Below are 15,690 nucleotides of genomic sequence, written 5' to 3'. Positions count from 1 at the left end.
ATTGAGCCACCCGGGCACCCCCTTTGTTAAAAAAAAAAATTATGTTTATTTATGCTAGCATTTTTAAATTGTGATAAAAACACTCAACATGAGATCTATCCTCAAGTTTTTAGGTGCATAATTATAGTAATGCAAGCTACAGGCACAAGGCTATAAAGCAGATTCTAGAACTTGACCATCTTGAGTAAACAAATACCAACTCCCCATTTCCTCCTCTCCCAGCCCCTGGCAACCAGCATCCCACTTTCTGCTTCTATATGTTTGACTGTTTTACATGCCTCATACAAGTGATATCATACAGTATTCATCTTTCTGTGAATAGCTTCTTTCCCTTAGCATAATGCCTTCAAGTGTCATCCATGTTTTGAATATAGCAGAATTCCCTTGCTTTTTTTAAAGTTTATTTATTTATTTTTAAAAATATTTATTTATTTTGGGAGGGGGAGGGGCAGAGAGAGAGGGAGACAGAGATTCCAAAGCAGGCTCTGAGTTGTCAACGCAGAGCCCAGTGCAGGGCTCAAACTCACGAACTGTGAGATCGTGACTTGAGCTGATGTTGGATGCATAACCGACTGAGCCCCTCAGGTGCCCTTTATTTATTTATTTTGAGAGAGAGAGAGGGAACATGAGTGAGAGAGGGGCAGACAGAGGGAGAGAGAACCCCAAGCAGGCTCCACACTCAGCACGGAGCCGAAATCAAGAGTCAGACACTTTAACTGACTGTGGCACCCAGGCGCCCCGAAAAACACCAGTAGAGATACTGAGATACATTTCAGACATTTTTAAGAGATGCATTGTTGTTTTTAATAAATCATAATGTATATCACTTTATACCTACTTTTTGCCCTTTGGATCTATCTTTCCACATCGGTATCTATAACCAACTACTACTTATTACAACAGCTGTATAGTGTTTCCTTATATAGATATAGCTTGGACTATAGCTGGTTTCCAGTTTTTTGCTATTACATGTAAAAATGTGACCCTCAGTGCTGAAATAATCACAAGGCAAAGCATTATTAGCTTGCTGGCTAATTTCTGTCCCCACTTCTGACTCCCTTGCTTGTCCCAACTATAAATAATTAAATGTTTTCCAGTTAAACCTACCTAATTACATATTAATCATTCCTAAGTCAAAAGATCATTGCTGAGATTAATTATAACACAGACACTTGTTCACAAAAACTTGATCCTTATTTCATATCAGAAACAACACATTAATCTACAGACTGAACTTCATAGACCATAATGATCTTTTACAACAAACAGATGTCAAGCAAGTCTTCTCTGGCAAGGCAGCAATTACATTACTACTTAATAATCCAGACATGGGAAAATGAGTTCCAGAATAAGGGAATCTGCTTATGAAAGCAGTTTTTAAATTATGAGCGATGTTGCAAAGTGGACAAGAGATGGAGTCAGACAAAGTAAGGTTAACATTGGCATTGATCTTTATTTGCTGTGTGCTCTTGAGCAATTTACTTAACTTCTCTGAGCCCCAGCTTCCTTCTCTATAAGATACTTATTAACATCTACTGCAGGTGTTACCCCTCCTTGACTGCTAAGACACAGAAAACAGCTAGAGTGAAGGCCCTCTACCACTCAGAAGAAACTGTCTCTTGGTCCAATTCTATATTTGACATCTCAGGCCAACGGCATTCTTCATTAATAGAGTGGCCAAAGAATCTACATCCACACTGGGCCACTTTTGAGACTTAACTGGGGCACTATAAATAGTTAGCAGGGACACCAGGTGCAAACTTGAGCTCCCCCAGGCAGACTGGCAACCCTACTATTAACCAGATCATCACCGGTCTCCATGAAGCAAGTGGGAAAATCAGGTCGTTTCATTTCAAAGTGGTCTCAGTTGTTCCCCACGTGATCAGGAAAAATTAATTCAATCACAGACTGAAGTGTGCACAAGGTTTATTTGGCCTTTATTTGGCCACAAGGTTTTATTGGGCCTTTGGTCCCATCTCTGGTTTTTTTTTTTCTCTTTTTTAAAAAGTTTTATTCACTTTGAAAGAGTGGGGAGGGGCAGAGAGAGAGAGAGAATCCCAAGCAGGCTCCGCACCATCAGCACAGAGCCTAACGTGGGGCTGGAACCCATAAACCCTGAGATCATGACTTGAGCTGAAGAGTCAGACACTTAACTGACTGAGCCACCCAGATGCCCCTGGCACCATCTCTTTGAATCGTCAATTCTGTCATCAGTCTTCTTGGAGCTAAGAAAACTTCTTTATTATGGGGAACCTATGAATCTTATTGTGCAATTTTATATGATTTTGGTATAGTTTTCCATTTATTTGCCTTTTTAAAAAATTTATTATATGCCAAGTCTCAGCCTAAAATAATGGGAACTAGGGAGATGACTGAACCAGTCATCTTAAAAGTCTTAAAAGTCTTTGCTTTTAAGAAACCCACAGTTAAGACGGGAGACGACCACAGAAGCCGTTCACAAAAATGTACCACGTGAAAAATTCCAACATGGAGGTATGTGCAAAGCACTGTGGGACACAGAGAGAATGGTGATTATTTCTTCCCTAGAAGGCATCTCAAATAACATTTTCTAAGTGAGGAAGTGTGGGGAGTCCCTTCTAGGTGCAAGTGTAAGAAAGTTGGAGTGTGGAATGTGTGAGGAACCGCTCAAGATAGTGTGGCTGGAGGCTGCTGTGAAGGCAGATAGTGTGGAGGCGGGGAGAAGGGCTGGCCTGCAAATTCCTCTCTCTGGGTTTTCTACAACCTTCTTCAGCTGTGGGAATCTCAACTGAGCAGTGTTTCAGCTCCTGTTGCTTATTAACAAAACTCCCAACAGCCCCAGAACTTCTCAGAAAGTTCCAACACATTGTCTTTGAACTTATTTAACAGGGATGCTACTCTCAAATTTTTAAAGTGTGTGTGTGTGTGTGTGTGTGTGTGTGTGTGTGTGTGTGAGAGAGAGAGAGAGAGAGACAGAGACAGAGAGAGACAGAGACAGAGAGAAAGTGATGCCACATGGCCACTAAACGCTACCAGATTTTTGCCACCATTTTGTATCAAGACAGCTTTGTGGATACATGCCATATTCTGACCTTTAAGACACTGATAAGTGATTAATTTGCAGAAGAATGTTTCCTTGTAGCATTCAAAACTGGCCTTTCATATCAAGAACCAATGTGAGACTGAGCCTCATCTTATACTGAGTTTACATCCTTTTAAGAGATTTTCTGCTATCATTTCCGTAGGGTAGAAAAAAATCAATGTGATTCTAAATAATTCTGACCTCTTTAGAAGGCAACAAATGTTGCGTTTGATTCCAAACAATCCCTGTGTTTAAAAAAAAAAAAAAAAAAAAAGGCCAGTGAGAAGAAAATGCAGTCTAGCCATATGGAGGTGTGATGACTCAAAGGCAGCTCCATCTCAGAGGGGCCTACTACTCACCAACAGGGGGAGCACTCTCACAGAGAGTAGAGCAGATGTGACCAGGTCATCAATTTGAGGGTGGAAGGAAAGGGTGTCCCAGAGTTTTGCAAATGGGCCTCCATTAAGTCTTTTGCTTGTAAGTGACAGAAACCCAATTCAAACTGAGCTCAAGAAAAGCAATTTTAAAGGATTTATTGAATTTCTTAGTAAAAAAAAAAAAGTCAGGGGTAGGACTGATTAGACATGCCTGAAGGATATTACTGAAAGGTATCTCTTTCTACTTCAGCTTTGCTTTCTTATTTGCTGGCTTCATTCTCAAGCAGGTCTTCTCATCATGCTGACAAAGTGGTGGCTCAATGCAAAATTGTTGCCCTGGTTCATGTCTTTAACAGCTCAGTAACCCTGGTGGAAAGAGAGGTTCTAGGATTGAGTTCCTCCCCTCACTGAACCAATGGGGGTCATGAGTCAATACCTGACCCAATCATCATGTACAGGGAGTGAAGTAGGCCGAGTGAGGTAACTTATTGTTATTATCCAGGCTGATCATCCTGGATCTTAGATGATGGAGATAGAGGGTCGGAAGCAGGGAACCCCATTTGGGCCCAGTAAACTGAGAGATAGGGAACAGTGGTTCACCAGTGCTTTGGCAATGTCTGTCTTCTTTCCCTCATCTGTTTTCTTCCTAGATACACATTCTAATTAATGTTTCCAGCCTCCTTCACAGAGGACACAGGGTGTGTCCATGCGACTGAGTTCTAGCTAATCGAAAGTGAGAAGTAATAGGTTATCAAAACCACCCAGGCAACTTTGGAAGCCTTGAAATGAAGATGGTGGATGTACAAAATGGAAGGAGCCTGGTCCCTAAATCTCTACTGCTTAGAGGAAAGCTGCACACCAAATGGGAACATCCATTGTGGATATTCTATCATGTATAAAACACTATGTTTAGGGATTTGTGTGTTACAACATCTCACATTAACTAACAAAGATGCAAATATCAAAAAGAAGGGGGGGATCTGTAAACTGAACAGACAAAAATAGCTCATGTCTACTACAAAGCTTCTTTGTGTTCAGTGCTGGAAATTTCAGACAGCCTGATGGTTTTAATCAGTCAGTAACCACAGCTAAGGAGTCAGAAGACATGGGTTCAAGGCCTGACTCTGCTACTTATAGCTGTCTGACCGTGGACCTGTCACTTCTCTCTAACCCTTGGATTCTTCATCTGTAAAATGGCAGATGTAAAGTGGTGGTGCAGTATCTGCTTGACTGCCTAGCTGTGGGATTCAAGTACAACTAAGTGAGTTAAAGTGGCAGTTAAAGTAGACTATAAAGTACTGGGCTAGCCTGTAAACCAACTGAAAAATATGCTAACCCCGTTGTTTAGAGTGAAGCACTAATGAATCCATTGGGCCTCACAGGAAGATATTTTTTTTCCCATCCAGAACCATAAAGAATAGCACCAGGAAGAAAAAGCTTGAGTAAGAAAAAAACCTGAGTCGGATTTACCTCCTGTCCTAGGGAGAGAGACCAGCACTGCAGTGGCCAGGTCTATAAGGCAAGCATGAAGCTTCCCTCCTTCCTCCCTTCCTTCTTTCCTCTCCACTGTCCCTCAGATCCAATCCACTGATCAGAAGAGTGCTTGTTTATGTTTTCCAAAGCTGGCCAGTCCTCAGGTCTCTTCCCCTCTCTTTTGGACCAGTAAAATCCAGACCAGCCCAACTTCCTCGGGGCTGCTCAGGGATCCTTCCAAAATTCAGTTGTGCCATTTCTCCAGGCCCAGAAACCCATTTTGAATTCTGAATCCAAGACGCATGAAGCCCCTTTCGGCTTGGCTCACTATCAGCTCTCAGCCTACCCTTTCTAGTCTTATCTCCAGTTCGGGTTGGACAGACCTTCTCTCCACACCCTGGTTATTCCAGCTATCTTCAAGCCTTTCTCTGGCTGGGAGTATGGAGGGGCAGGAGGCAAATGCAGAGGTTGACTGGGAGTGCTTCTAGAGAAGTAGGAACTGGAAAGCTGGGGCTGGGAGGTCAGCAGGCAGTGCAGTGGCGAAGACAAGGAAGAAGAGTGGAGGGAAAGGAAAAAAAGCAGGGGAGTTTCAGGAAGACCAGTGTTGAGGGTGGGACTGTTGAGGGTGGGAAGGAGCTGCAAGGCAGAAAAAAAGTAAGAAGATGTTGGTGTGGGGGAAGAAGCAGACAAGGGAAACAACACAGACCAGAAGGAAAAAGAAAGTGACACGAGGGAGGGGATGGGTCCTTGGCGTCAAATGCCGCAGGGACGTCAGAGGGACAGGAGAGATAAGGAGGAAGTCTCTGGGTTTGGACGGGAGAGAGCCACAGAGTCTTTTGGTGGAACAGCTGGGGTGGGAACTAGTCTGTGGTAGATTCGGGGATGAAGAGGAGGTGAGGAAAAGGAGGCAGTGAGAGGAGCCAAGCTTTTGGAGAAGAAAGGCTTGAAGTAACCTGAGCCAGCTCCCTAAAAGGTAACCCAGTCCGCCTGGCCACTGGTGGTGGGGAGTCGCTCTCGGAGTCACCTACACAGATTTCTGTGGTCACACCTGTTCCCACCACTGCTTGAAAGCAACCGAACAACAGGTGCTGAAATCCCACCTACTTCTGAGCTCCCCACTGACTCACCTGGCTCGTAAATACCTCCCATCCTGTGCTCCTCGAGGCCACACCCCACAGCCTGCTAACAAAGGAGCCGTGCCCAGGGTTGACCACGGACAGGATGCACGCTGAGCACAAGAGTCAAGGGAATTAAAACACGATTCCTCTAAGTAAGCGGCGGGTGACCTTCGGCAAGGCACCTCCCAGCCTCGGTTGCTTCCTGTGTCGAATGACAACAGTTCTTACTCTACCGGGCAGATGTGAGGATCAAATCAGAAACCCGATGTTAAACCTCAAGGGAAACTGTAAAGCTTTCCAAGAGAGTTCATTGTTACCGGTGTCCTGATGGTGGAAATGCACATTTGCCTATAACTTGTCAAGCATGTCGTCCTGCATTCCTCTCTTTCCCTCAGAACTCACGTTGGAGGCATCAAAAATCCTGCCGGCTCGACCTTGCAAACATACCAGCAATCTCACCAGCTCTCTGCTATCACTATAGCCAAACTGGGATTGGTGCTCTCTTGGAAAGCTGTAAGAGCTGTGCACTTGGTCTCAGGCCTTACACTCCTGCCCTCCTACCCTCCCTCTTCTCTTCAGAGCAGCTGGAATAGCCCTTTTGCAAGTGCACCCACGTCACGTCATCCTCCCCTCAAAACCCTCTGGTGGCTTCTCGCTGTGTGTACAAAACAGTCCAAAGTCCCTGCCATGCCCTGCATGGCTCCCCATGCCCTGTCTCCCAACATCCAGCAGCTTCTGGCTGTGCCCTGAGCACACGACGCTTGCCTGTGCCCACTTCAGGGCTTCTGCTCTGAGCTATGACTCATTCCCTCATTTAATTCAGGTCTTTGCTCAAACGGCACCTCGCTGGGGAGGTCTCCTGACTATTCTCTCTCACAGGGCCCCTCCCAGCACCCAGGCCTAACCCCACTTCCGATCTCACTCTCTATTCCCTTACCTGGTGTATGTGCCTTTGCAGAACACTGAACTCATGTTCCTGTGGGTTTGTTTGCTACCCATCTCCCACCCGCCCCCAGTCAGTTGCAGGTGTTGTTAGGATAAGGGCTTGTCTCTGTCTTGTGATCCTCAACACCTAGAACAGTGTCTATTGGTCATAGGCCCTTAACACATATCTGTTGAACGAAGGAAAGAATGAATGAATGCTCTTCCCACGTCCATCTTGGTCAGCAGCGTCCTGAACTCTATCCAGCCCACTTCACACAGACCAGCTTCATATCCAAACAGATGGCTTCTGCTAAGCCCCTCGCACTGGCAATCTTGACTCCTCGAAAGGAAAGGGAAAGAGCACGTTGCTTTATTTGATCCATGGAACAGTTTTTAGGAATATCAGTTTAACCTTCTGAGTGGCAGTGAATGGTGTGATCTCTGACTTATTCTCTTTTTCTTTTTTAGGACTTCACTTTTTAGAGCAGTTTTAGAGCAAAAGCAAGAGGAAGGTGCAGAGCTCTCCCATCTTTCCCTGGCCCCTCCACATGCATCACCTCCCCCATCATAAACAGCCCCTGCCAAAGTGGTACATTCGTCACCATCAATGAACTTAGGCTGGCACATCATAATCACCCAAAGTCCACAGTTCACATTAGGATTCATTCTTGGTGGTGTACATCCTGTGAGTTTGGACAGATGCGTCGTGACATGTATCTACCATGATGGTATCACACACAGCATTTCTGCTGCCCTAAAAAGCCTGCGATCCACGTATTCTTCCCCCTCTTCCACTGGACCCCTGGCAACCACCGGTCTTTTGATCATCTCCATAGCTTTGCCTTCTCTATTCTAGTAAGAAGTGGAACCATTCTTGTTGCACAACATTCCAACAACACAGTTATATAGATAGTAAGTAAAAAGCTCCTTCCCTTCTCCCACACTCTTCCCATCCTGCTTCCCACCCGCCCCCCCCCCAGACTACTATGGATAGTTTGATGTGTTTCTTTCAGGACCTTTTCTATGTATTGACACACACACAAATCTCCCTTTCTAAAAATGGTATCGCATTGTGCATTATGCTGTAATTTACTCTTTTACTTAGCAATACATCCTATGGATCTTTCCATGTCAGTTCATCTAGGTCACCTGCATCCTTTTTAGTGGCTGCCTGGTATTCCTTGGTATAGATATAATTGTACTTTATTTAATGTTCTGTGAAGCATATAGGCCAGCTCCTATTTTTGCCTATTACAAAACTACTACAACAAACGTCCATGGATATACAACATAGTACACATATATATTTCTGTAGAAGAGATACCTAAAAGACAAAAGGACATTCTCAATGATATGCATGAACGTTTAAAAATAGAAATAAGTATACCATAGGATAATCTTTTATTAAGAGAACAATAACATCATTTCCCAAAGACTGAACATAAAATAGGATAGGGGAGAAGGAATTAACATTTAATAAGGGCCCATGGAATTTCTGACCACTCTAAAGGGTGGGTATTATCATTGTCTGATAAAACAGGAAACCAAGGCTCAGAGAGGGGACATGGCATGCCCAGAGTCCCCCAACTACTGGCAGGCAGAGCTGAGACCCACGCTCAGTGCTGTTAATGAAGCCCATCGTTTCTCCAACACACTGTGGGGCTTTCTCTTCACCTTCCTTTCCCTGCTCAAGAGAAAGGAAGAAATTTTGCTTGTGAAACTTGCTGATCTGCAAGCACACATTCCCACGTCACTGGTTGTCTCACCTAGAAACCGGCCTCCTGCTTTATTGCTCATCAGGAAACCAAAGGACCATCCAAAGGGGGTGTGCCTTCACAGAAAATCCCCTCCAGGTCCTTCCCCAGGAGAAAGGAGAAAGGCTCTTTTGTGAGGCTGTCTCCACGTAGGGGACCTATTCACCACTGTCCCCGCTTAGACTGGTCTGCGCCTGAGGCTTCTCGTGGCTCCGCCCAGACCTGGAGAGGGTGTGGCGAGGAGGAAACAGATCGCTCACTATCTGTGTAGCGAAAGGAAGCACTTTCTTGGTAACAAAGGAGGCTCCAAGATGTCTTGATAGGTTTGCTCTCAAAAGAAAGCCAGAAAAGTCAAGGGGGCCAAACATGCACCCATCAAGACATCCACCGTCGGGAGTCCGGAGTCCGAGGACAAGAGTAGTGTAAAGGGGAAAGCTGAGAAGTGGCTGAATAGTCAGAATCGGAGGTCATGAGTCAGAGGGTCCCAGCATGACGAGGCTGGAGGGAGCTTGGAAGGTCTGCCAGTCTGGCTGCTCAGCCAAAGCGTAGGCATCTCCTGCTGCCTTCCTGCCAAGAGTCAGGCCTCCCTGCTCTTGCTCTGCTCACTTCCAGGGAGCACATCAGTGCCCCAAACACAAGGTCCACCTGTGAACGTCTCTGCCTGTCAGAGAGTGCTTCCTTCCAGTATTTGGAAACCCACCACCCCTTTCCTTCCACCCACTGGTCCTAGGTCCACTCCCCCGAGACCCCAGAGAACAAGTCCAGTCCTGCTTCCCAGAGACGGCCCTTCCAGCCCTGAGAAATGCCAAAATTCCCCAGCGGCTGTGAAACCTTCACAGCAGGTCTGAAGGGGGCTGCAGGATAGAAGCTTTCTCTTCTTAACAAACAGGTCTAGCCTTTCTGGTTAGGAGAGCTGTCTGGACAAAGAAAACCAATCCCGCTTGTCTTTTGAATCTGCAGCCGGATGGGAAGGGAACAATAGCCCCGGGAGAAGTGGGGGGAGGACCTGACTCTTCACATCTTAATGAAGGTGTGAACTTTGAAGCTTTATTATGAACACTTGAAAGCCTACCCCTGGTTAAGCTCCTTTCAGCTGCTCACAGTCACCCTGGATAATGAGGCCGCAGCTGTGTGGGAAGCGCTGGGGCAGGAGAAGGGGAGACCCAGGGTTATCCGGAGGCAGGAGCCTGGCCGGTCCTGGCAGAAAAGCCACCCTTGGCTGCAGGCTCTGCCTCGTGACCAGGCCCTGGTGGCTTTCAGGGACCAGGAACTCGCTATGTGAGCCCAAGGGGAGCAGTAACCCTATTAAGAAGAAGAGAAAGGCCTGAAGAGCCTGTTAAAAACCAAAACCAAAAAAAAAAAAAAAACCTTCCTAGGTCATAAACATAATGACTCACACCTGGATGGTATCTTACATCATCACACCATCTTGATTCACACAAAAGCCTCTGTGAGGCGGAAAGGACAGTGGCTCAGAGAAGTTAGTGGCCCTGAATGAGGTCACTTGGCCAGTAAATGACAGGTCAACTAACTGCAACCAAGATCTTTTCCCACCGCACAACCCACTCTTCCCCGGAAGCCTTCAAGTCAAGTGTCAAAGTGTCCACTGAAAAGATCATGAGCAGCATTCAAACATGACAAAATAATATCTAACATTAATCAAGTGCTTCCTATGTCCCTCAGCACAGTACTTCACCTATTTGCAGGCATTATCTCATTTAAATCTCATAATAACCAAATGAGTTATTAGTATTATTATTGATGGGAAAACTGAGGCACAGAGAGGAGAAGTAACTTATCCAAGTTCATACAACCAGCAAGTGGCAAGGCTACAATCTCAACTCAAGCTGTTTAGAAGCCTATCTCACGTGTTCCCAGTATAAGAGTAACACCTGTTAACCATAGAAACTGAGAAAACCTATAGGAAAAAAAATTCAAACATGAGCACTATGTTCACATCTCGACTTTATGCACTTATGTTTTGCATGTACTCATTCAATATGCATTTACCGAGCATCTCCTGTGTGCCAAGCACTATTCTGGGTACTGGGGATCCAAAAGCGAATATGACCAGAGGGCCCAGGTCCTCAGGGGGTTGACCTTCTGGGGGCACCTTCCTCTGTATTTCAGTGACTCTGATCATATGGAGGTGCGTAGGCTTCCTCCATGAGCACTGCCTCATGTAGAGTGCCAGAGGGTTATCATTGTGTAACGAATATAATCACAGTGTAAGGAACCTGTAAGGGTTATTTGAATGCTCATGTGCCTCCCACCCAACATCTGTGTGCTTAGTACCTCTATGCTAATGGCTGACATGGCAGCAACTAATGAATGTGCCAGATTTTCCCCTTTGCTGGGCTCAGTTTCCACAAAGATATAAAGTCACTCTGATGCTCTGAAGGGCAAGATAGCAATTGGACTACAAGACATAACTAGTCCCTTGGGCAGAGAGCTCACTGTTTAGCACATGGAGCCAGGCCTGCCCTCCCAGCTGGGGCAGGAGAATGGCCTTCTAAGTATTAACCTCCTGTTCACTAAACAGGGAAACTGAGGCTTATAAAATAGAAAGTCATTTTTCCAAAGTCACCTTGAGCTGGGAATCAAAGTCAGGTCTGTATAGCCAGGCCAGATTTGAAAGACAACAGGGCTAGGGATTTTCTGTATCTCAGAGGCACAGGTGACCTATTTACCATCCCAGGATGGAGGGATCTCCATCCTGCAGGGATCTGGTCAGTTAGAATCCAGTCAGCAGCTCACCGTTTGTGGAGTGTGGTTCTCAACCTTTTTGTTCCCAGGACCCCTTTGACACTCTTAAATATTATTGAGTCTTAGCACACACACGCGCGCGCGCGCACACACACACACACACACACACACACACACACAGAGGTAACTATGTTAACTCTGTGAGTCAATGGATGTGTTAATTATTATGATTTTAGTAATGATTTCACAATGTATATGTGTATGTATGTCAAATCATTATATTGTGCACTCTAAATATATACAATTCTATTCATCAATTATTCCTCAATAAAATTTTAAAAAATATTAAGGACTCCAAAGAGTTTTTGTTTATGTGGATTGTATCTATCAATATTTACTGCACCAGAAACTAAAACTAAGAAGTTTTTAAAATGTTTATTTGTTAATTTATTTTTAAATAACAATAATAAGCCCATTACTAGTTAACAAATAGCATATGTTTTTACAAATAACTATATTTTCTAACACAAAAGAATTTATTTTTTTTTCAATATATGAAATTTATTGTCAAATTGGTTTCCATACAACACCCAGTGCTCATCCCAAAAGGTGCCCTCCTCAACACCCATCACCCACCCTCCCCCCCTCCCCCCCCCATCAACCCTCAGCTTGTTCTCAGTTTTTAAGAGTCTCTTATGCTTCTAACACAAAAGAATTTAGTGGGAAGAATGGTCTCGTTTTACGTTTTTGCAAATCACTTTAATATCTGGCTTAACAGACAAGAGCTGGATTCCCATTTCTGCTTCTGTAGTCAATCTGTTGCAATATATTGTTTCGGTTGAAATATATATGAAAAAATACAGCCTCACACAGATATGTGCTTGGGAAAGGGAAAAGTACTTTAAAAGTTTTTTCAGATAACTGCTGTTATTCTTCATCGGTACTTCATCAAAACTCAACATAGAGTAGCTTCTTCTTTTTTTTTAATGTTTACTTATTTAATTTTAATGTTTGTTTTTGAGAGAGAGAAAGACAGAGCATGAGTGGGGGCGAGGGGCAGAGAGAGAGGGAGACACAGAATCTGAAGCAAGCTCCAGGCTCTGAGCTGTTAGTACAGAGCCTGATGCGGGGTTTGAACTCATGGACCGTGAGAGCATGACCTGAGCCAAACTCAGATACCCAACCGACTAAGCCACCCAGTGTCCCTAATGTTTATTTTTGAGAAAGAGAGAGAGGGAGAGGGTGGGGGATGGGGGGGTGGTGGACAAAGGATCTGAAGCAGACTCTGTGCTGACAGTGGAGAGCCCAATGTGGGACTCAAACTCATGATCCATGAGATCATGACCTGAGCCATTTACAAAGTTAACCGACTGAGCCACCTAGGTTGTCCCAATATAGAGTAGCTTCTTAAAGATGAGTTGCAATGTGGACTCTGAGAGCATATCAGAGAACTTTTCATACTCAGTTACACTAAAATCCATTGGTCTATCTTGGGTTTTGAATGGTTCTGTTACACATGCATGTTTTATAATGTCATGCATTGGTCATTTGGAAAGTAATAGTGTGCTGAGCTACGCAGATCTTCCAGATATTAACACATTTCATTAAAATAGCCTCTGGAGGGGCACCTGGGTAGCTTAGTTGGTTAAGCGTCCGACTTCAGCTCAGGTCATGATCTCACGGTTCATAGATTCAAGCCCTGCATCAGGCTCTATGCTGACAGCTCAGAGTCTAGAGCCTGCTTCTGATTCTGTCTGTCTGTCTCTCTCTCTCTCTCTGCCCCCTCCCACACTCACACACACTCTCTCTCTCAAAAAAATAAATAAACATTAAAAAAATTGTAATAGCCTCTGGAAAACCTCACTGTATTCTCAGGAGAGAGTGCAAATGGAAAAAGGACAAATAATATCTTATTATGAAAATAGTTCTGACTTTGGGAATCCCCTACAAGGGTCTCAGTGACCCCCAGATGTTCACAGACCACTTTTGAGAACTACTGCTCAGGCATAAGGAACAGTGATGACCACTGAGAAGTCCAGGTACTGGTGGCTGAACTCCAACCCTCTGAAGGCAGGAAATGCTGGGAAGCTGAAACTGAGACTAAGGCCAGTCCCATGGCTGGGAAAAAACAGAGTAAGAGTGCTTGAACAGGTGCACAAAGGTCATTCCACATGAGCAGCACAAGATATCTGAGAAGCTGCAGAGGGGCCCAGCAGACAGGAGACAGTCACTAGATCCTGGGCCAGAGAGTGCATTTCAGCCCCACAGAAAGTACAACTCCCTCCTCAGCTAGACAGTGTCAGGGAGCACAAGGCCATGCCAGCTAGATAGAGCAGAGTCAGGAGAGGCCAGGAATGAAGAGTTTGGGGTGGATGCTGGTGAAGGTGAGCCTGTGTGGAAAGAACACCTTCCAAGTCTGATTTTGTCTATCTCTTTGGGATTGGGATCAAAGTAAGAAGAGTCTAGAAAAAATAGGATCAAGGGGTATGGGATGACAAGAAAGGAAGATAGAAAGGATGCTTGGGAACAGTAGGCACCCAGCTTGCCCTGTCATGTTTGCAGGCCTCTGGGCCACAACCTGACCCTTCCTGGGAAGTGTCTCTTTTCTTCATTCTCTGTCATATCCTCTGTCAGGCTCTCATCACGTACCTTCTTTAACTGGTTTCTCTGCTTTCAGGGTCAGCCCCTCCAATCTACACCCAACCCTCAGTCGGAGCTCTCTTTCTACCATACACATTTGGTCACATCCTCCTCATGCTTAAAACCCTTAAGGATTCTCTCTGATTGTCCACAGGGTCAAGTCCAAATTCCTTAGGGTAGCACAGACAGGCACCACCTGGCCTCTGCTGTCCTTCACACTCATTTCTTCTTGTTCTAGCACCAAACCCTCTGTTCAGTCACCAGCACTTCCTGCCACCCTTCAAACATACCAGCTTCCTCCCCACCTTTTGCCTTTGTACACATTTCTCCAACACCCAGCTCAGTTACCACTTCCTCCCAAATGGAATTTGGCCTTTGCTCTACCTGTATACATTTTGATCCGTGTGCCTTTTGAGATTTGATGGCCATTAGTGCTGTTCTCTGTTCTCCCCCAAATCTCTTCTGCGTGCGTGGTAGGATTGCACTTCCTGGTTCCCATGCACTTAGATGGGGTCGTGTAACCAGCTACAGGCTGGACAACTGGGTTCTGTGAAGAAGTGAGTGGTGGCACTTCTAGGTCAGATAACTTAATCGCTAGTGAAAGACTGTAGAGTTTTCACTCCCACTGCAATGGGCAATACTGGAGATGGGCCCCCCTCCATCAGTCTGAGTCTCCTAGTGATTCTGATGAGCAGAACTCTCCCCTGACCAACACCTTCCCAACCTCCTTGCCAACTTATGATGTATCTATAGGACATCCTCTGAGATTTGGGGGTTATTTGTAAATGCAGCATGACCTAGCCTGAAAGAAGTGTGATCAGAAATGGCCAAACCATAAGTCTGCCCAGACTCAGAGTCTTAAACAAGGCTGACCCAGTCAGTACCCAATAAAGGTGAGTGTCAGATCCCTCTGTCCCTAACCCTCACCCTATCCTTCGTTATCTCTGTCCTTGCTTTCTGCTACACTCCTGTGTCTGCATAGACTTCTAGGCTCTGCTTCCGGTTTCTAGTCCCTTTAACTTGAGGGGCAATTTTAGCCTACCTGGGTTTGACTTTCAGTGCCCTCTAGCTGTTATTTGCTTTTATCCTGTGATAAGAAGGAACATGGACCCTGAAGACACCCATGTCCTAATCCCCAAATCCTTACATGGCAAAGAGGCTTTGTCATACTGAACCTGTCTACTTACCTGATGTATTCCTGAATCTCTGAAAAGTGAAAGTTTTGTTTGTTTTCTAAACAATCTTCTCTGGCTTTTATTTCCCATGCCTGAGTTCTCTGGAGCCACTGTCCATTTAACTGAGAAACATAAGAGGAAAGCAAAGGCCATAGCATCCAGGGTGCCTGCCACATTGGTCTCCTCTCTGTTTCTGAAATGGCTGTGAGACTAGGACTTAATGGTATCAGAGGAAGAAGAACATAAGCAAACCAAAGGTTGGAAGAAAGCTGGATTTGAGATTTGAATGCTAACTCTGATATATCCTAGCTGTGTGACTTTGGGCTAGTTGCTTAAATTTTCTGAGCCTCAGTTTCTTCATCTGTAAAATTTGGATGATAATGCTTACTTCCAAGGTTGTTGTAAAGAATAGGCCAGATCACGTATAGAATGTTCCCAGTACGGACCTGGCATACAGAAGGC

Source organism: Acinonyx jubatus, chromosome D4 (assembly GCF_027475565.1).
Source record: "Acinonyx jubatus isolate Ajub_Pintada_27869175 chromosome D4, VMU_Ajub_asm_v1.0, whole genome shotgun sequence".
Classification (NCBI taxonomy): Eukaryota; Metazoa; Chordata; class Mammalia; order Carnivora; family Felidae; genus Acinonyx; species Acinonyx jubatus.
The sequence above is the reverse complement of the archived record's forward strand: the minus strand, read 5'-3'. Positions refer to the sequence as shown.